The 21,681-nt window shown below is 35.8% G+C and overlaps 1 protein-coding gene across 1 annotated transcript in view; it reads left to right on the top strand.

The window, feature by feature from the left end:
* Window positions 1-21,681, top strand: part of UNC5C (unc-5 netrin receptor C) — a 400,199-nt gene that overhangs the window by 291 nt on the left and 378,227 nt on the right. The window lies entirely within an intron of this gene.

Here is a 21,681-nt window from a genome sequence, read left to right as displayed (position 1 = left end):
GCCAGGCTCCGCGGCCACCTCCCTTAGCTTCTTCCTTCCCTCCTTCCTCTCCTCCTCCCCAGTTCTCTTGACTTCCTCAGTTTGCCTCCTTGCTCTCAACTGGAAACCACTCTAAATTCCACGTTCCCAACTAGTCAAGAAGCTTTGATTATTATTATTATTAATTATTATTATTATTATTTATGTTTAATCTATCTTCCGAGATGGGCGCGAATGGACCGGGGACGAACGGGGTGTGGACACGCATCTGATCCGTCTCCATACGTGTGGGAGCCTGGAGTGTCTTGTGCACTTTCAGCTCCGCACGCGCACGTTGTTGCATATTGTACACACAGAGGTTTGGAGAGACTCTCGGTGCGGGTCGCTGTGTGACATACCATAGATGCACCCCGAAGCGAATGATGCGCAGAGGCTCCCCGCACTGTGCCAAGGCTGGGGTAGCAGGATCTTCATTGAGTCTCTGAGCACACTAGACCCCGAGAAGGGTGCTCAGCTAAGGAAATGTGTCCGTTACTGTCAAGGACTCAAAAGCACCGGTCCCCCTCGCCTGCTGCTTCAGGTGCTGTGGAAATACACAGCTCACCCGAATCCGCGTACCCGGCTGGAGGCAGGCCCGGGATGTGCATGCCTCTGCACTCATACATACCCCGCTTCATGCCTGCCTCCCACCAGGGGACGTAGAAAAGAAAATCCCGGAGCTCTGGGGGAACTGGCTGCTTGTTCAAACCAAATCCGAAACTCCCCGGGGTAGTAGACCAGTTTATAACTCTGACATTTTAATTTAACGCCTGTGAGCTTTAACATAAGTGACCGGGGCCCTGGGCGAAGCCGGGTTGGGAAGAGTGTGCCCGGGAGTTGGGGATGGGTAAGGGAGGAGGGGAGGCTCCGGAGCTGATCGCCTGGTTCCCTTCTTGTCCCCCTAGTTTGAAGGGTTAGCAGCAGCTCCCAGTCTTCCAAGCCGGGGAAGCTGACTGGAAGGGAGCGGAGAAGAAAAAGCCAAGGCTGCCCTCTCCGGGGTCTCTTTCGGGTCACCTGGGCCCCAAAACTTCTGGCCAAGCCCAGCTCCTACTTGGGTCTCTTAGCCCAGTTCAGTGGTGATAGCCGGCTCAGGCGAGGCAGCTCAGCTTTTCCTGAAAGAGAGGATGAAGGAAGCTTATGCAGCATTCAGAGGCAATTCAGGGATTCTCCCTTCACTCTCGGTTACTCTTCCTTCCAAATTTGGAGAGTAAAGGGAGGCTCCACGGTAGCCCCAACTCCCCAGGTGATGTTCAGACACCCTAGGGTTTCCGGACAGCATTCCCTCTGATCTTAGAGAGGCGCTGGGGGTGGGGGTGGGGGTGTTGGAAGTGGAGGAGAGCGCCTAGCATAGGAGTGTGGTCCGGGTGGGGAGGTAAGTGATTAGCAAGGCTTTGTGAATTAGCGATAGCTTCTTCGGGAGTAAATTTTCCTGCTGCCCTGCTAAGTGGCCCTGCTCATAAATCCTTCCTTCCCTTCTCGCCAGATGCTTCCCATCCCTGAGGTTCTGCTCTGGTTTTCTTATGCACACCTCCAGAGTTCATCTGTCTGTCTATTTAAAAAGGAATCTCCACTGAGAATCATAGCTTGTGGATTTCCCAAAATTGATAAGAAGTTCTCAGGGCACTAGCCAAGGGTGCTTAGAGGGGCGTGTTTGGAAGCTTAAGTGAACAACCTGATGAATAGTCGTGGAATCAACCGCGCGACTCCCTGTGGAATTCGCCTGCTGTTATTGGGCACACAAAGGACTGAGCCATGGGGGTGGGTGGCGGGAGAGAGGGGGACGGGGCACGGTGAGAGAACTGTTTGGGAAAAGGACAAGTTAAAGTCCCCAAAGATGCCAAACAAGAGATAGGATTCCTGCTGAGAGCTTACAATAACCAAATTAAAAAGACTGGGTAGAAAAAGGATCAATAAAGATAATCAAACAGGAGATTGTAAATGGATTAATATTGAAAGAAGAAGGGAGAAGAGATTAAAAAGAAAAGATGCTTAGGATAGACTGTTTTTCTCTTGCACTTTTTATAGAGTAGGCAAGTTAAAAGATTGGGGACTGATTCTCATCTTAAGTGGAAAAAGAAAACGTACTCTGTTGGGTGTGTGCATTTCACTGCAGTTCTTGTCCATTTCGTTTATTTAGTTCCTTCAGTTTTTGATTAGTAAAATTTTTGTTTGAATCTTATGGTCTGTAAAATGCACTATTCCACCACTTTTATCTTTGTTATCCTCCATGTTCCAGGGATACCAGCTCTTCCTGTGTTGTCTGTTAGTTATCAAAGGACGGATAAAGCACCAAACTCCACTATCAGCTACTGCCTTCATCACTGCAGTACATTACCCCAGCCTGTTTATCTTGAGCCACTATTAACACTTTCCTCGCAGAATCACACATTTTATAAATGGTCTGATAGTCAGACCTCCTTTTCCTTCTTATTCGTCTTCTTTCTCCTTTCCTTGGACTAGAACACTACCCCATACCCTCAAGATATGATTTCCTTGTGGTGATGACTTAAAGATCCAAATGAACTATTTCTTATGAATGAAAGTCCAAGAGCAATTAACATGGGAAAGTTAATTTAAGCACTTTACAATGTGGATGAGATTTTTAGTCTGTTGTTGAAGTACTGCAAAAATTAGAAGTATGTATATATCTTCAGAGATAATCAAGGAAACAACAGATATTTAAGATAAAACATAGAATAGGCATTATTTGTGAGTGTACTGAGTTTTGTAACTGTGGTTTAGACAGAAGTCATTTTAAATAGGTTCTTGGGAAATTCTCTAGGCTGTAGGCAACAACTTTCTCCTTTCTAGCTATGCCCTAATTGTTTCATTCAGGATTGCTGGGAACTCCTAGCTCCAGGGAATTTGCAGTGTTTGTGACTTCCAAGAATGAAAGATTTTACTAGTAAAAGGCTGTGTGTGTGTGTGTGTGTGTGCTTCTGAATTAGGACCCTCCTGGTTTATAAATGCACTTTATCTGGGCTACACAGCATTGATATGCTGTTTATCTAGCACCAACTAGTGTTATGAGTGTTAACTCCACCAAACTCAGGACAAAAAGTACTGAAGTCTCTAATCAGATAGGGATAATTCCCTATTATCTTAATTCATAGTGTTTTTTTTTTTTAAATAACATATGTCTTCCTACAAAAGAGTAAAAATTCCTTTATGCATGTTTGCATATTGGTGTGGTACATACAAATAGACAGTCAACAGTGAAGACAACTAAAGTTCATTACAATTCTATCGTATACTTTTTCATTGTAGGAATACAGAAAGTTTATGAATTCACATTAGGAATATGCAATAAGGAAAAGTAGGCTAGTTTACTTCTGTTTAGAAAAATAATTTTGTGTATTCTAGCTTAGAGAATGCTTAAAAGCTTCAAAGAATAAACTTTTCAAATACTTGCAAAGAATTAGGAATCATTAGGTTATAACTGACATTTATTGACTCCCTGGACTCCTGTATTCTGAATACTGAGGGTGAAGAGTTAAATAGGAACGCCTCCTATTGTAGTTTGGAGCTGGTTGTCCTAGTCAGAATTCGTATGGATCTATTTTAAGCAACCCCCGCTAAGGACATGAACAAGGCGTGAGCTCTACTAAGCAAACCCTGTTAGCTTATTTAGAATTATTGTTGAGACTTAAACATAACTGTTCTCTAATATATGCTAGGTTCTCCAATTAGTGCAAACAGCAAGTGTGCTCTATTAGGCCTTAACTGCATTTAGCACTTTTCTGATTTAGGTCATGGCTTTGCAGGAGCAGCAGAGGGAGTCACTCTCAGAAGAAACATTAAAATTACAGGCTGCAACCACTTCAGGAAGATAATGGGGAAAATTGTGGGGGTTGAGATTGAGCCAGTGCTATTGCCTTGAAGTTTTAGCCTACATATTTTTTTTGGTTTGACTTTTATATTTGTGGCAGTTAAAAACAAACCTGTTCACATTTCCTCACAAATTAGAAACAATGGCTTCTTTGGATAGAGTATGGTATTAGAAGTAAAGCTCTTAAACAATTACTGTGCACTCATCTTGCACCCCAGACTGAGTGCTATTTGTTAGAAACAGAATGTAACCAGGCAGTTTTAGGCCTACAGGAAGACAGAAGTAGAACCATGGAATTATAATTCACTTTCTTAAGTATAAAAGCGGTCACAGGTATAGTACTTTCTGGATTCAGACATCCGAAGATAGTAAACATAGGTGAAGCTAGCATTCTAATGTGAGTGGTGGTGGGAGATTCTAAAATTTCTACACAGGAGAACTTGGGAGCAATGATTTGGCTGGAAGTTGTATGTTCTTGAAGCTAAGTTTGCATTGCAACGGCATTTTACTTAGATTTAATGCAAGTTTCATCTGGCTTTGGGGAGGCACAAGCTAAGGGCTGTTAGTGGTGTATGCCCATTCTGTCAGTTAACATAGTAATTACCAATGCTTCATAATACTGCTTCCAGCACCTCCAGCTCTGTGACTATGAGCAAGATATTTAACATTTCCGTGCCTTAGTTTCCTCACATGTAAAAATGAGGATAATATATACTACAGGTTACAATTAGAGCAGCTTTTAGCCCATAGAAATAATTATTCCGTGACTTCCAATTCTACAAACCATTGGCAAAGAAATCTAGATGTAAAAGAAACTAAAGGTCAATAATTTTGAACTCAGAGTGATGATAGCTGCTGACACTGCTTCCCCAAAAGCAAGAAATGGAGCTGTCTGAAGAGATGCTGCAAAGTAGATCATTGTAAACTCCTGGACAGAGTACAGTTCTCTGAACAGCCTGTGGGAATCTCATTCCCTTCCACAGCCTCTTTTCTTCCCTTCTGTTCTCTCTGGGAAAATTAACCTAATATTAGTTCTAAAAATGCCATGTTAAGTCACTGCCAGTTAAGTCCTTGCAAGAAGCTCGTCCTTGAATTTCTGTTTTCTCAAGGAATACTGAAAGATAACTTTTCATAAATCCATGAACACTATTACAGAAAAAAGGTGCACCCCAGGATTTCTGATAAGGGTTTGGGGAAAATCAGACCTTTATGTGAATGTGAACAGTTTTTCTTTAAAAGAAAATGGACACAAGTATACAAGTATATACTCTAAAGAACATAATTGGTTTTGTGTTCAAACAAAATAAACGTAAAAATAGGTCAACATGAAGGCAAAGCAAATTCACCAGAACTTTCATTTATTCAAACTATATTTGCAATAGGAAGTTTTGTTATCCTAATTTAAAACAGCATAGATAATCTAGATGACATATATTTTGGTGAAATATTTGCATTTAATTCTTATCGTTTAATGGTTATTGCCATTCTTTGGATGTTTGGAGCAAATGTTTTCTGTCAGACTTTTGAGATAAGAGATTTGTAGGGCATTTTATATTACTTACGGTTTAGATTTTTCTCCTACAAAATTGTCATTCTGCTTCTATTGTTGGTTCTGGTTCTGCACTCTTTCTTTTTTAACCTGATTTCTTAAACCTATGTATGGGTGCTTCTTTGGTTTCATTTCTTACTTAGATTTGTTATTGCTTATGTATTTGTGGAGGAGGGCTACATGAATATGAGACCTTTGGTATTATTCCAGTATCTCTTAGCTCAAGGATGTTTTACTCACAGAAACTTGGTGCTGTTTTTTAATGCTACTTTGAAGTAGAGTAAGTTTGCCTTGAGCGATATTCAAACATTAGTGTTTCTCTTTTTTCTAGTTTTAAAAAAAGAAACTCAGTAATGGGATAATTTATAGTTTCTCTTATTTTAAATATTTGTTATTTTCAAACTTACGGAGATTTTAATAAAAACATTTTATAGTAATACTTTTATGAGCTAACAAGGTCAGAAATAGAAAACTTTTTTTTTTTTTATCCTGTCTACCTGTATGGAGCCATCAGAAGAATTTCTGCCTTTTCATGAAAACTCCAAACATATATCATGTTGCAGATATTTGGACTCTTTATGAACAATATGTTTGAAAATATTGAGCTGAAATTTCAGAATTAAAAAAATAGTTTTGTGTTGAAGTTGTACTGTGGTTTTTCGTTTTGAGTATTGCTGCTCCCCAAAAAGTTGTTCATATATAGTGAGATTTTGAAATACACAGAAGAATGTTTCCAGATTTTATAAGTACTTAAAACATACCTCCCCTTCTACATGGAGTATATAGTGTTAAAGTTGCCATGACATTAATTAAGTTGAAGTTATAATTTAGAAAGTGAGCTATAGCTTTGAAAGTGCCAAATACGCAGATATTTGTCCTTAGGTCAGTATAGTTTTTATTAGCAATGAGCAGTGATTCAAAAGTGCTTTGTGTGGCAAAAGTGAAGTATAACATCTGAAAACCCCCATGTTTGGGGAATACCCTCTTTTAGTTAAATAGCTAAACACATCTCATTGCCAACGTGGCAGTGGAATGTGAGAATGAGGGGAGCCACGTGAAACTTCATTGTCTAGATATGCCTGTTGGAGTTCTTATTCTAAATACCAGGGCTCACAATAATCATATTAACAGATGATATTGATTACTCAGATTTAACACCAGAGTTACCAGTCTTACTTATTTTAAAATGTTGTGAGGATAGGGGATTTTACCTTCATTAATCATGTTGTCATGTGGATCCCGTGGCTAGTTTCATTTCTCAGCAATTATGAGAGCTATAAAAATGCCTCATGTAGATGACCATGGATTATATCCTCTTCTAACTGATGACGTGAAATAACAGAAACTCCCTCAGCACACTTAACAAGTTCATTGATGCATGCTAACATTTCTCAGTTTTAGTCAATCTCTTAATTGATTATTTAATCATGGACTGCCTGAACTCTATTCTTATTTATTGTTCTCTCTCTTTTCATTTCTGTTCAGAAGAGCCACCTTATATGTGGATATTTCTTTCCAATAAAAACAGAATAGTGCTTGTTTATTAAAATGCATCTACAGTCCAGTTGTAAGGGATATATCCATAAATAGAAATATATCCATAAATAGAAATGCAGGTTTTCTCAAAATTGAAAAAACTTAGAGTATATAATAATGTAAAATATAAAAATGTAGTACAGAAGTAAGGCACAGCATTTGTAGATAAAAGTGATCATTTTAAATTAATTCATAAAATACATTCTCTTAGATAATAGAAGTGTAGTGCAATCTAATGGGGTACATGATAGAAAAGTATCCACTTATAATTACAAGCAAAAGAAATTCATGTGCAGCAGTCCTCCCTTAAATGCAGGAGATATTTTCCAAGACCCCCAATAGATGCCTGAAGCTACAGATAGTATGGAATTCCCATCTACACTGCTTTTTTTCATCTGATAACCCAGATAACTACTAAGTGACTACCAGGCGGGGAGCCTATACAGCATGTGTACATTGGATGAAGGAGTGATTCATGTCTGAGAGATTTTGTCACGCTACTCAGAGCTCCACGCAGTTTAAAACTTATGAATTGTTTATTTCTGAAATTTTCCATTTAATATTTTTGGGCCACAGTTGACCTCAGGTAATTGAAACTGCAGAAAGTGAACTGCAGAGAAGCAGGGGAACTACTTTACCTTTACTAAAGGTAAAAGGAGCAATTTGGGACTCTTCTATTCTCTATGAATTTGCATATTTGTTACTTGTATTCAAATTCAATGTTTTAAATAATTCTAATATCTTTTTGGAATTTCATATGGCCTTAAAAACCCTTTGAAGAACTAGATCAAAGATTATATTTTAGCCAGTGGTATTCCGTAACTTTTATAGAAGCTAAAAATGGTAGTCAGTGACAAGAGCACTATGTTATTATACGCGATTTTTGGAGTTCTGTGTTTTTACTAATCAAAATCAAACAAGTAACCAAATTATTACCACAACAAAAACTTTATGATTGGAAACACAACGTAAATAATGGTAATTTCACTTTGAGCTGTATGTCTATGTGAAATACATTGACATTCGAATTTTGCTTTTGATTAAGGGAAAATGATATATTTTATCTCATTGAATAAAGTGTTTGGCAAATATACACATTGTAGCTGCCCGGTGGAAGTGCTCCAGTTTAGCAAGCAGCAATCTCGAAGTCATTCTAAATGAAACATTGATTATGGCGCCTGTCATTTTATTTAGCAACTTTCCTTTTTCCTTCTGGATCTCCTCTGTAAGACGATGAAAGAATAAAGCTTAAAAATGTGTTAGGGATCAAATTCAAGGATTGAAGGAGGCTGAGACATTCCCCGCCCTGCCTCCCACAGCCATCACCCACAGAGCATGCAGGGTGGTGGAAAACAGAAGCCCATTTGAGTAACTGCTCTCAGAAGCTGAGGAAAAACAGACATGTTCAAATGATTTATTTGTGCTATCCGGAATCGAGACCCTAGATCAGTATTTCATCACAATATTATTCAACAGGCCCTCTGACTTGAAACTTTTATCGAAATGGAGTCTTGATTTGCACTTATTTCAATCGACATAGCAAAAGAATTTGGGAAGTATTTAAAAGGTATAAACTTTTAAGAAGTTTGAATTTTATTGGAACTATTTGGGCAGGATGTGCTTGTTTGAGAAATCTAGACTTAAATCAATGGTATACTAGTATCCTCCAGGGGTTTTATAAAATGCTACTTCCTAAGCTACTCTGTTAAGTATTGTCATTTTTATTTTTTTTATATTTATACACACATATATAAATCTGTATAGAATTAAAATGACCACAGTGAAAAATGTTATAGTTTATTTACCATTACATGGTAAAAAAATAAAAATAAAAAAATAAAAAAGTAGAAGGATGGCTAGGAAAAGTTTTGGCTAGGAAAAAAAAAAGGAGAAGGATGGCTGGGAAAAGTAAGTATGTTTTCCCAGTAGCAAGGGAGAGAAGATCATTTTATTGGATTTATTAGACATGATGATCACATGAAAGATACACATGCCATTTTTTATTGAATTAAATAAATATGGAAATAATTCCTGGGAGGGTGTTTCCAGGCCGATTCTTAATGAAATGAAGAATGACAAGGAGAAGACAAATATAGTTCACTAATTCCCTGTGAGCATATATGTGCTTGTACAAATTGTATGTGAGTGTGTGTGTGTCTGTAGCTTTTTATATTTTAGGAGCAAGAGTTCATTTTCAAACAGACTTGGCAATATTCTCAAAAAACCAATGGAGCCTAGCAAACAAATGAAAAAAACTTTTTAACTTATAAAACAAATTCATGAAGGTAGTCAAGGACTAGGAACTCAGATTTAATCACTGATTTCTGAATGAAGAATTACATCTTACTTTTCTGAGAAAGGTTGCCTTGCTCTTGGCAAATTGCGAAGTCATTTCCCCAGTTTCCAAAGAGATGTTTCTGTCTCATTAGTGCAGTGGCTTATCTGATGGAAACAAGTTCTCTCCTGTCATCCAAGTGACAGAGACTAGGGGATCTCCACTTTCACTGCCTTGTTTCAAAGCCGTGGAGGAGAACTGCTGTTGTTTTCCTACACGGCGGACTATAATTTGTTGACCAAAGGAGACTGTCGACTTTTATGCATGCAGTGCACGCAGGGGTAAAATCCTTTCTTCACATTTATGAACCCCTCTCTGGGTGCTCTCCGGAAGAGACAGCATGGCCTTGGTAAGCACCCTACATGAGGTGACCTCTCATGTGGGCTGATTGAAGAAGAGGTCAGTTGTGCTGTTCTTCTCTGACCAGAATAAAGTGATGGTTTGTTTCAAGCTCTTAATTAAATGGAGTTATGTTTGATTTTCTTGGACACCCTCACATGCCATATTGGTGGCTTTATTTCCAAGTTCATCCATTACTTCCATTTAAAGCTTTATTTAAATGGATGAAGATAGAGTTAATTGGGAGGAGGGAAAGGTTGTTACTAAAGAAAGAATAAACAGAATTTTATTCAGGATATAGTGATAATATGCTTCCTTACTTATATTCACTACTGTATTAAATACAGGTTAACATATAAATATTTACATAATACATCAGTATATAAACATATATTGATTATTATTGTCATACATTTCCACATCACTTGGCATTTTTGAACTAGGATTTTTAAAGTGTGTAAATAAATTCTAGGATTAAGCAAACTGTTTTGAATGTTTTCTTTCATACATATACCGTTCATTGATGATGTGGGGTTTTCATAGTGAAATATGTAGTACACTGCTAAGAACAGCAAAATAAATAATAATGCATTACAAAGTTTTCAGAATACAAGTCTAAATGCTAATGAGGGAGGTTGCCTGTTTAATGCTGAATGCAAGTTTAAAAAGAGGGTCTTAAAGATAACAGCAGACTCCAGAGTCCTTGAGTTTGTTTTGCATTCAGTGACAGTCACTAAATTAGAGAAAGGAATGTTCAAACAACACACTTGAGGAAAAGTGATTTTTATAGAAAGGAGCCATTTCTGCTAATAGCCAGTAACTGCACATAACCCCGCTGACATTAAAAGTCCATTAGCTAAGCCCAGTTTAAATAGCAGCTGATGCAGTGTCAGCTAAATGTACATTGGAATTTTTTCATATAATGCAGTAATAGCAGTTCAATAATTTTTTTCCCTAAAACTACATACATTAAGTAAAACAAATGTCATCTGATAGTAGTGGCAGGGCTGCTAATAAACAGGCAGAGATTTGTGATGAAACAAAAGTAACAGTCTATGTAACAAGAAGATAATAAATAGTAATGATGGTTTTTAAAGGGAGCCTTTGAGAAAAATCATATGGAGAAGCTTAAGCTGACATTCAGAAAGAGTTGTTTCCATAGAAGCACATATTAACACGAGCTACTTTGAGAAATTCATTTAAAGTGAAGTGATTTTTTTTACTCTTAGCTGAGTGTCTAGTTTTTCAGTGTATTTTGAAACTATACGACACTCCCCCCACCCCAAACACTGTTATGTGTGTAAATGGGAGAGAGGGTAAGGAAATTAGAAAAGAGAGCAAGTAAAAACAGAGGAATGTGTCCTAATATTTTTAAGGTGATCACCATAATAATCCTTTTGAAAGTAGTATGATGCATTATTGCTGTCTGAAATGAAATTGAAGTTTGAAACGCCCATATTATCTCCCCCAAAAGAGTTACTTATATATACATTTTTCCATCTTTTGAATATTTTCTAATCTTCATTTCGATCATCTGAAAGACAAGAAGTTTTACCGCAAATTTACACTAGTATCGAAAGTTCATTAGTAAGTCATCTTAACATATTCTCTAGGACAGTGTTCTGCAACTATGAAGCCATTGTGGAGACAAACGACATTGCTTAGTAATGTAATGTGTGTTGAGAACAGGGCAGTAATTAATCAGTGGCTGTCGTGCTTACACCACTATAAAGTATTACGAGAACCTCCATGCCGACCTTCCCCTCCCCTATTATCGGACCATTAGTGAAGCTCTGTACAAGTAACAACAGCAGAGCCCTGCTTAAGCATATGACCCCAATAGCTTGTGCATAAGCTTTGCGAACACTTTCACAATGGTCACTTGAATTCTCATTATACTTTCTAGTAGTCAGAATTATTTATTCAATATTCTAACCAGAGGCATCACATCTTTTATTTATTTATATTTTAAAATTAAGTCCATATTTCCTTATATGGTTTTTAAAAAAAAACTCTCACATAACCCATCATTTGTTGGAAAAAGAGAAAGCAAAGAAAGGAAAAGGAAAAGCTTACTCTTAACCGTAGTGGGGTGGCAGAGATCTCCCCCTATGTTAATAGATTTTCATACATGCATTTCTTAATAAAATCAAGAGGTACTCTTTGGTGTTGTTAACTGTTTTAATTTAGTTCCAGCCATTGTAAAAGCTTATTTTGAGTGATTTGGGAGCTTACATGGTCAGGGTTTAAGCAATTACTAACCAAAATCCCATTTACTAACATATTGCATGAAGGACTTGGTGAATAATCTCGTCTTTAGCATATAACTCAAACATTAATAAAAGACAGAAATATGCCTCAGTTCAAGCCATGGGCTTTGATTTTTAATTCTAAACCTATTTTATTTTTTTCAGACTCAAATATCTATTAAAAGTGACTATTTTCCATATGTTTTTCCTTTTGTATTGCAAAAAATTTAATTCTATTGTGAGATGAATAAAGAACGTCATTGTATTTGGCCACACAATAAATTTACACACATCTATGAACTAGTATTATGAAACTGAATTCTGTTGAAAATAACAAGATGATGCCAGACTGATTGAAATAGGACAATTATTACATTAGACTTTGGAATAGGTTTTAGAAAAAAATTACCCGGCACTGTTAATACACTGTTACTTTCATGGATAACTTTAAAAGTGTGTTCTTTTTTTCTGTATGAATGACACTAAAAAAAAATATATTGAGTGGCTGGGCGCAGTGGCTCATGCCTGTAATCCTAGCACTTCGGGAGGCCAAGGCCGGTGGATCACCTGAGGTCAGGAGTTCAAGACCAGCCTAGCCAACCCGGTGAAATCCCATCTCTACTAAAAATACAAGAATTAGCTGGGCATGGTGGCATGCACCTGTAGTCCCAGCTACTTGGGAAGCTAAGGCAGGAGAATAGAGGTTGCAGTGAGCCGAGATCGTGCTATTGCACTCCAGCCTGGGTGGCAAGAGCGAGACTCCATCTCAAAAAATATATATATATATGTATATACATACATATATACGCATATATACATATATATATACGTATATATATATATACGTATATATACATATATATATACGTATATATATATACGTATATATATATACAGACTGCCAACACATTATAGTAGAATATGGATTGATCCTCACTTGATTATTGTTTATGCTTATAAAACTTTTATTAAAATAGTGTTTAATAATTTTCATTTTTTAAAGTATATCATGGCTGTGTTTCCTTGAGTGAATGCTTTAAATCTCTTTTTTTCCAGCTTAATCTTTTCTTTCTTTAATTGCTAGAGAATTAAAAATGTACTGGATGTGTGCATATATTTGTATGTGTGTGTGCGCGCCCGTGTGTGCGTGTTTGGATCTGATAATTTCCTGATATAGGAAATGAATCAAATTACTTTGAAAAAAAATATTAAGATGTACAACCAAATATATTCCTCTGACACCTGTGCTGGCCAAATACTAATGGCAGATTTTGTATAAGTCTCTTGGTAAAGTGAATAAATTGTGCTAAAATATATGCTTTGCAAATTGCATACAAGTTAAAATCTCTTAGTTTCATTTCATATTTTCAAGGAGAAGATTCCAATAATAATAGTATTTACATCATAGAATTGTAATTAACAGGGTCATCAAAAGTGAAGAACTGAGAATAGCTCCTGGCACCAAATAATACTTACTGCACATTAGCAATTGTTGTCGCTGTGCTGTTTTATTCTCATCATACGAGTCTATGCTATACAATGATTTCTCACTTGGCGTTACTATGAAAATAATTAGATATAAGAATGACAAAATTGCATTCCATTGGGGTTACCATCAGGTGAAAGAATGTCATATGGACCAATAAAAGCATGTTGTCAAAGGTAAAATTCTTAAAATAAATTGGTATGTTTTAAAATCACATTTTTTTGTACCCAGTTAGGTTATGAGATTCTGATTTTACAATAAAACTCTTTGGAAAGTCAACACACTTTTGTTTCAGTTTTATGAATAAGCAAGTTTAGGTGATTTCTTTTTTCCTGTGCCAGGTTCTGAATCTAGAATATATTTCTATAAAACTACTACTTGATAAAGTTTAATGAAAAAAATAAGTTTGTGCTTTTCACCACTATACATTTGCTGTATTCGTAAAGACAAACAGAAAGCAGGAAGAATAGTTAGCAAACTTTTTACCCTTTGCTAACATTTAAACTCCTTATAAAGGAACCTTCCTCACTATATCAGAAATTTTAACACAACAAAGTCTTTACCGGTACTAGTATAAAAGCAAAAATTAATTAAACTGAAATTTCCAAGCAAGGTCAAAGTTCTACATTTGCAAGGGGACACATTATAGTATAAGCAAAAAAGAAATTAATTAGGTACCCTACTGTTAAATATATATGTTTTGACTGACACATATTGCATTTAATAAAATATTCCTAAAATGGACTAATGAACAGACTCTAGCTAAACTCTATAGTTTCTAACGGGCATATATGTGTTAATCATGATATAATTAAGGAGAAAGGAATGGAAAAAATATCCAAAGATCATAGTTCTACTTGAAAATGTTTTCTAGTGTGTATTTGTAAAATGAAAGTGTACAGTTGCTTAAGTAACAACTTTATTTTGAAAAATAATATGAATAAAGAAAAAACCTTTCAGCTACAAAGAATACTCATTATTATTTGTTTTGGTTCACTGTGACATTTCCTTTATATTCTTTAAAATGTGTCATTGTAAAATTAAAACAAGACAAAACATGAAAAATTCTTGTCTTCAAAATGTGTCAACTTGATAGGAAGAACATAACCCAAAATATTTATAACCCAAATTAATGCAATGGTGGATCTTTAGCAAACATAATGTAATAGATGCATTAACTAACTAAATAAACAAGGACAACTCAGTCACTACTTCAGGATGATACCCCCACAGGAAACACTTTAAGTAGGTCTATAAAACTGATTCACTTGTAATTTTTTCTGTCTGAAAATCAGGTTAACACTCTTTTATTTTTTTAGCCCAACCCTCCTCCCCAACTTCCTCAAGTGCTGTGCTGTAGGGAATGTTCCACGTTTAAAACTCTGCCGTCAACAGTATGGTTTAGTCCCTACATAATTATAAAAATGTTTTATCTTTATAGGATATTATTCCATCTAAAGAATCCAACAGAAGCAACTAGAATGCTTTTAATGATTGATTAAACTGCTTATATGGGGTTTTATGCTACCTAGAACATTGAATTTGTAGGAATGTTTATTTGAAGATTTCCAGAGAGGAAAAAACAAAACAGCAAAAAATATGAGACTATTTAGAATCCCTTCTTTCAGGCTATACTTGTGTTGTTTTCTGAAATAAAAACACGCTCCTCAAAAACTAATTTTCTGAATATTAAACTGTCTGAGGAAGTTCTATTGAATGATTACTGCCTTTTTTGTTTTTGTTTTCAAACTAACAAGAATGATACTTATTTTGTGCCATAATATATTATTTATTTGCTATTACTTCATTGAGGATGTAGGAGAGCAATTCAGAGAGCCAAGTTATTCAAACAAAGAATTAAATTATTTCCGGGAGTCCCACATGTTAACATGTTCACCAAAAATGTAAACATATTCAAACATTTGATGATGTTATATTTAATGATGTATTATTTAATGATATCACATTAAGTGATAAAAATTATTTTATCATTTAAAGTAAATATTAATACAATAATATTATTCATATTATTTTTCTTTTTTTGAGACGGAGTTTTGCTCTTATTGCCCAGGCTAGAGTGCGGTGGTGCAATCTTGGCTCACTGCAACCTCTGCCTTCTGGTTTCAAGCAATTCTGCCTCAGCCTCCCAAGTCGCTGGCATTACAGATGCCCGCCACCATGTCCAGCTAATTTTTTTTTGTATTTTTAGTAGAGACAGGGTTCTACCATGTTGGTCAGGCTGGTCTCAAACTGCTGACCTCATGATCCACCCACCTTGGTCTCCCAAATTGCTGGGATTACAGGCATGAGCCATCATATTATTTTTCAAAATAAAGTTGTTACTTAATGATTAAATGATGTTACCTAAATATTTTTTAAAATATGTCAATTTCTCTCAACTGGTTCACTGAAGAAGGTTCTTCCTGCTTCCTGTCCTTTCTCACTCTCCTCAAACCTCCACACTGAAGTCAGGAAAATTCTAAGAGACACCATCAGTAGAAGTTTTTTTCTTAAAACCTTTTTTTTTTTTTTTTTAGCTTTACTAAACAGTTACCTTTAGAATATGCTGAACATCTTACCATGACTGACAGGAGTATTTGTGCTACCCTCTGACTCTATTCCCTGTCATTACAATCTCCCGGACCATGAACCCTCCCAAATTTGGCACAGGCTGTTGCAGTGCAGTCCCAGTAGGTGACCTCCTTTAGGGTTTTCTCACAAGCCACCTTGCTCACTTACTGTCAGCTTTCGCTTAAGCTCTTTCATTTGCTATGAGTAAGTGTTAATTACTCAGGTTCCCTAGTTTAGATCTTCACCCCTTCTTACAGCACCCTTTCCCATCTCACAGGAGCACTCTCCTTTTCCCTGTGTCCCCAGTTGGTAGGCCAGCATGATGAGTACAGGAATTGATGAGTTGATTCTGGTGTCTCCAGCATGTGATACAGCTTTTGGCACACAGCCAGAATGTAATCGGGATTTTTTTTTTTTTTTTTTTTTTTTGATGTTGGGTGAATGCATATTTTGTTGCTGCATAAATAATGCATCTTGGAAGGACTTTGAGGACTCAGGGTGGTAAAGTTCATTGAAACTTCCCAGGTTCTCTTCATCACCCACTTTGAGAGTTACTAGACAGAGCGAGGTGAATGTGAAGTTGTAGGTGGAAATCAAGACTATCTCAGGAGTGAGTGCTTCCCATCTCTTAGATTCTAGGTAAAAGGCCAGTCTCCTCCCCCTCAGAAATCCATCTCTAACTTCAGACTTTCTACCCTGTAATTTGGGACTATTAACTAATGAAGAACTTGGATTCTGTTGTAGTTGAGCAAATAAACCCCAGACAATTGATGGGTAAGCATTAAGAGCACAGTTGGGCTCTAACTGGTTTGGTCAATTTCGATTTGGTCAATTTACCTAAAGACAGAATTGGGAATTAAAGAGGTGTGCAAGTCAAACAGCATTGCAGTACTGCAAGAGAATCTTTCCAATTATTCAACTGTAGAATTCTATCTCATGGAATATTGACAAGATACATTGACTTTCAAGTTGAGTGATGAAATTTTGTTCTATATTGGGATTATTGTTGTGCCAAAAATCACCCTATGGCGTATTTTTCATTTTTCTCACTATAAAGTCAACAAGTCTCACGCAGGGCACGATGGTGTGAGTGTGAGGTGGTGGGAAAAGGTGGCTATAGGAACAGGGGTAGAGTAGTAAAATAAAGAAAAATAAACATGTTTTGGAGTACATACTAAACCCAGTGTTTCCCTGTAATTGACTATTGTCTGAAAATTCTTTTGGTAGGACCACAGCCTATTATTTTTGGGTAGGATATTTTGATTTTTTGACAACGAAATAGTATCGTGAAATGTATCATTATAAGGTGTTATTGAATAAAATATTCTCATAAGCACTTTTAAGGTAACCAAAATATGTTGTGGATTATGCTACACTGCTAGCAAAGAGGAAATTATAACAAGTAACTGCTTCTTGTTTCCTAAGACTTCAGTAAACACACACCCAACTTGCCCTGAATAATTACCGCAGAGAGCTGTGCACTGGTCTTTAACTGGTAGTTGTTTGTAATCAAGCAGCCTGAATCTTGCTTTGACATAAAGCAGAGGAAGTGGTTAGGAGACAGACCTGTAATTATCAGCAGCAGGTGCCCATAATGGAATGCCAGAGAGATGTTTAAACATTACTTTAGGAAAGACTTCAAGACTGTCAATTTAGACCAAAAAGCATTTAAGGACAAACTGGCTTGAAAACAGTCTTAAAAGAATACTTCTCTGGAAACAAAGAAAAGTTTAAGAATCCCATTAATGCAAGTTAACCTAGTCTTTCTTCCATACACCTAAATACTATTAAATTATGAAGTCTAAAACAAGGCTGGACTCCACTTTCAGAAAAGGGATGATTTAACAACATTAGACTTTTTGGTTATTAAAAGGTTTATTTATGATGTAAACAAAAGCTTTGTTGTTTATTTTAGTAAGAATCACATGAATATATTGAATGAATGACACACTTCCTTTTTTAAACTAATTTTGATGGTTTCAAAGGTCATCAAATCTTGATTTCATATTCATATATGACCAAATATATTTACTTGTCAAGTGCTGCACAAAAATGCACCTTTCAGCAAGAGTTTTCAATTTTCACTTTTTTTCTGAAAAGTCCTCTCTACATACAACTTATGAAGAATAATAAGCCATATGATAAGATGCTATATATTCAATAGAAACTTGTAATCATGTTATAAAGGAAATGTTAAATGTCAATTGATGATGCCAGCACCACTTTTAGAAATGCACTTAGCGTTGTTATTTTGATAGTGCAATATACTTCAATATTTCTCTCAAGCTATGCACTACTGTGGTTAGTATTAACTTATAGGAAATTCTGTTGTATGAGGCATAGACTGAAGAAAGTCAACAAAACATAATTGCCTTGGTAGTGTTTTGCATTTTTAAATGAAGAATTTTATTTTTCTTTCTTTTCCAAGTAAGAATACACTTTTGTGGTTGTTTTTCTGTTGTGGGAGTGAATGAACTTTGTGGAACTGAACACCTCCTAATGGAGAGGGGAGTCATGATATATCTGTATGACCCCATTCATTACCAGATGTGCTTAGCATATATTTTTGGAAATACTTATTTTCCTGCCTAATGCTAACCATATATTTATCATTATGAAAACAAGTGGAAAAGTCAATCATTCACTGCAGTTGCCAGAAATGCCTTCAGCTCCCACAATAGTTATATGTCAGAATCTTGCCCCACTTAAAAGCAAGACATAAAATTTATTCTGGAAATTTACCAGGAGAGACCAACCCTCAAAAATGTAAAGGAAAAGATCTCTGTAGCTAAATAAAAATAAACTTAAGTGACACTTGATGCATTACACTTAAGATAGCCCCATCTAAAAATATATATGCAAGTTGCACAGCATTTCAGTTGTTGTTCAAAGTGGACACCAGATATGGAAGACAGATTCAAGAATTACCTAAACTTCAGTGGATTAAAAAAGGAGTGTAAAATTTTTGTGATTTGTAATTTGTCTGCATATTTTGACTTATTTGGAATTCCTTTTCCTTACATTGTCAAGTAAATTAAACTAAGCCTGACATTAGGCACACAGTTTATGTAGTTGTAACAAAGCATCAAAGTAATTTAATTCTAGCTAGGGAATTTTTAAATTAATTTATTATTACCATTTTTTTTTTTTTTTTTTCGAGACAGGGTCTCACTCTGTTACTCAGGCCAAAATGCAGTGGTGCGGTCACAGCTCACTGCAGCTTCGACCTCCTGGGCTCAAGCAACCCTCCTGCCTGAGCCTCCTGAGTAGCTGGGACCTACAGGGATGCACCACCCTGCCTAGCTAATCTTTTAGTTTTTTGTAGAGATGGGCTTTTGCCATGTTTCCCAGGTTGGTCTTGAGCTCCTGGTCTCAAGCAGTGTACCCACCTGGGCCTCCCAAAGTGCTGAGATTATAAGCATGAGCCACTGCACCTGGCTGGTACTTTAAAATTTATATGAGGATCAATGTGACTAGAAGTATAGATGTGGAACTTTGTGTAAATATATATATATAAAAACATATATACATATATACATATAAATATATATACACATATACATATAAATATATATACATATAAATAAATACATACATACATGTAGTGTATTCTCTCAAATCACAATTCAGTTTAGTTTTTTTAATGGAGGAAAAAAATTAGTACAGCTGAGATGAATCCAATTCTGGAAATATTAATTAGTATATCCCATAGAGATAAATGAGACAGAATAGGATAACATATGGTGCCTGCCTTTAAGAAACTTAAAAATCTTGTTAGGATGATAAAATATTACAGATAAAATATATAAAATCATAAGCTGGTAAACGGATATAAAAAATGAATAAAAATATTTTGGAAGAGATTAAAGGAGAGATAAATGTGCTTTGGTAACTTTCTGCTGGCATGAACTATTACCTAATTTTCAGAAAAAAAAATCAAGTAACAACTTTCATTGTCTTTAATAAGAACTGTTCTTAACTCAGAGAGGCTACTGGTACTGTTTTGTCATAGCCGTGTACAGTTATATCCTCTCTTCGCCTCTTTCCATTTTCTTCACCTTTCAGCTTGAGAGCAAATCTTCCCCGGGGCCTCTCCTTTTAACAGCTCTTGTCTTTACCTTGAAATGGGGAGCTGCACAGAGTCCCTGTCTCTAATTTCTTGAGTCGCTCTCTACTTGGCTCTCCCAGGGTTATACTACATTTCTGCAGTGCAAAATGAGTCTCCAATCCAAATTTAGCTGTTTTATTACATACTCTGTAGCTAAGCCACTTTAGGCCAGACATTACCACATCTCTCAGCAAGAGTTTGAGTTTGTCAAGTTGTGCACGTTTGTTGTCTCCTTTAAAATACAGTTTTACATCTTTTAAAACTTGTTTGGATTTTGAGTAATGGTCTCCTTGGTCCTCTGATGTTTACAAAATGACGTCAGTGCTTGAAGGTAAATGGTGGCAACGTTAGATATTTCTCCTTTTCCTTGAAGGCCATATGAAGGGAGGGAGACCCCGTGCATGAATCTCCATGGGTGCGAAAATTGATCGAGTTAAGCATAAGCAGCCTGTAGAACTACTTCAAAGTCAGTTGTAGAAATTTCTATAATTAACTAGAATTCTTCAGGTAAGTTCAAATCAAAGGGGCTAGAGGGCTTTGTATGAAGGACTCTGAAAATTAGATTTTAAATTCAAAACATAAGACTGTTTTTGCCTAACAGCTTTCACAAATAAGTTTCAAAACATAACAGATAGTCAAGAGATGTATATTAATTTTAAATTTGATCATGTAATAATTTTTAGAACTGCAATTTCCTTACTCTGTAATCCTCCCACTAGTAAAAGCTTTTTGAACTTTTTCTTATGCTTTTGTCATTTGGAAAAACTAAGAGTACTTTTAGAGTAAACAGTGTATAGGATGCCCATGAATATTTCTGAAGCTCTGGTATTTTCTAGTTTTAGGAATAGGAATGTTAAAAACAAAATTGTGGGAGGAATATAGGGAATAGTGTAAAGTGATTTTGCAATATAGTGTCAGAGCCATGCCTGTGGTTTTATTAAAAATTTCTCCATTGATTGCATTAAAAAATGTAAAGAAACTTCATATTCTAGATTAATAAGAAAATCACCCCACATTCTCTCAAATAAAGTTGGCATAATTCTTATCAAATTGCATTCTTTTCATTTGGCATGGAAATTATATGTCCATAAAAATAAATTTCATTTTTCTTTAAATAGGTAAAAATAGTAATTACAAAAGCAATTATAAATCTTTACTGTGTTAAATATATATACACACAAATATATATTGAATTGACAGCTATATGATAGCAACATAAAGACCATGAGGAAAGAGGGAGGCTGAGAAATACTCCAATATTTAAAAAGTTTGTACAGCTTACCAGTTAAGTATCAGGAGTCTTTCTTTAATTTATCAAATCAGTTTGGTCACACTGATCCGAAGTCCTGATTTGCAGTTGTATATCTTTGTGATTTAAAGTGAGTTAATTTATTATTTCCCAATAAATGTAATTTATTAAGCATGAAGTATAAAACCATGTCAAAGGCAGGAAAAAATGTTTCAAAATCCTAAGTGAAATTAGGAAAATACTATTGATGTGTGTGATGCGTTTTTGTTGTTACTAATATTTTGGGAATTGAAATTGACAGCATTTCTTGAGTTCAGTTAATTTTTGTCATTGGATTGTAAAAGTAACTTGTTTGGGGATCTTCATTTTTAGGAAGTTTGTGAATAGGGTAAATGCATGGGTATATTAAATT

Source organism: Nomascus leucogenys, chromosome 9, assembly GCF_006542625.1.
Source record: "Nomascus leucogenys isolate Asia chromosome 9, Asia_NLE_v1, whole genome shotgun sequence".
Classification (NCBI taxonomy): domain Eukaryota; kingdom Metazoa; phylum Chordata; class Mammalia; order Primates; family Hylobatidae; genus Nomascus; species Nomascus leucogenys.
Note: the sequence above shows the minus strand (reverse complement) of the source record. Positions and strands in the feature narration are given on the sequence as shown.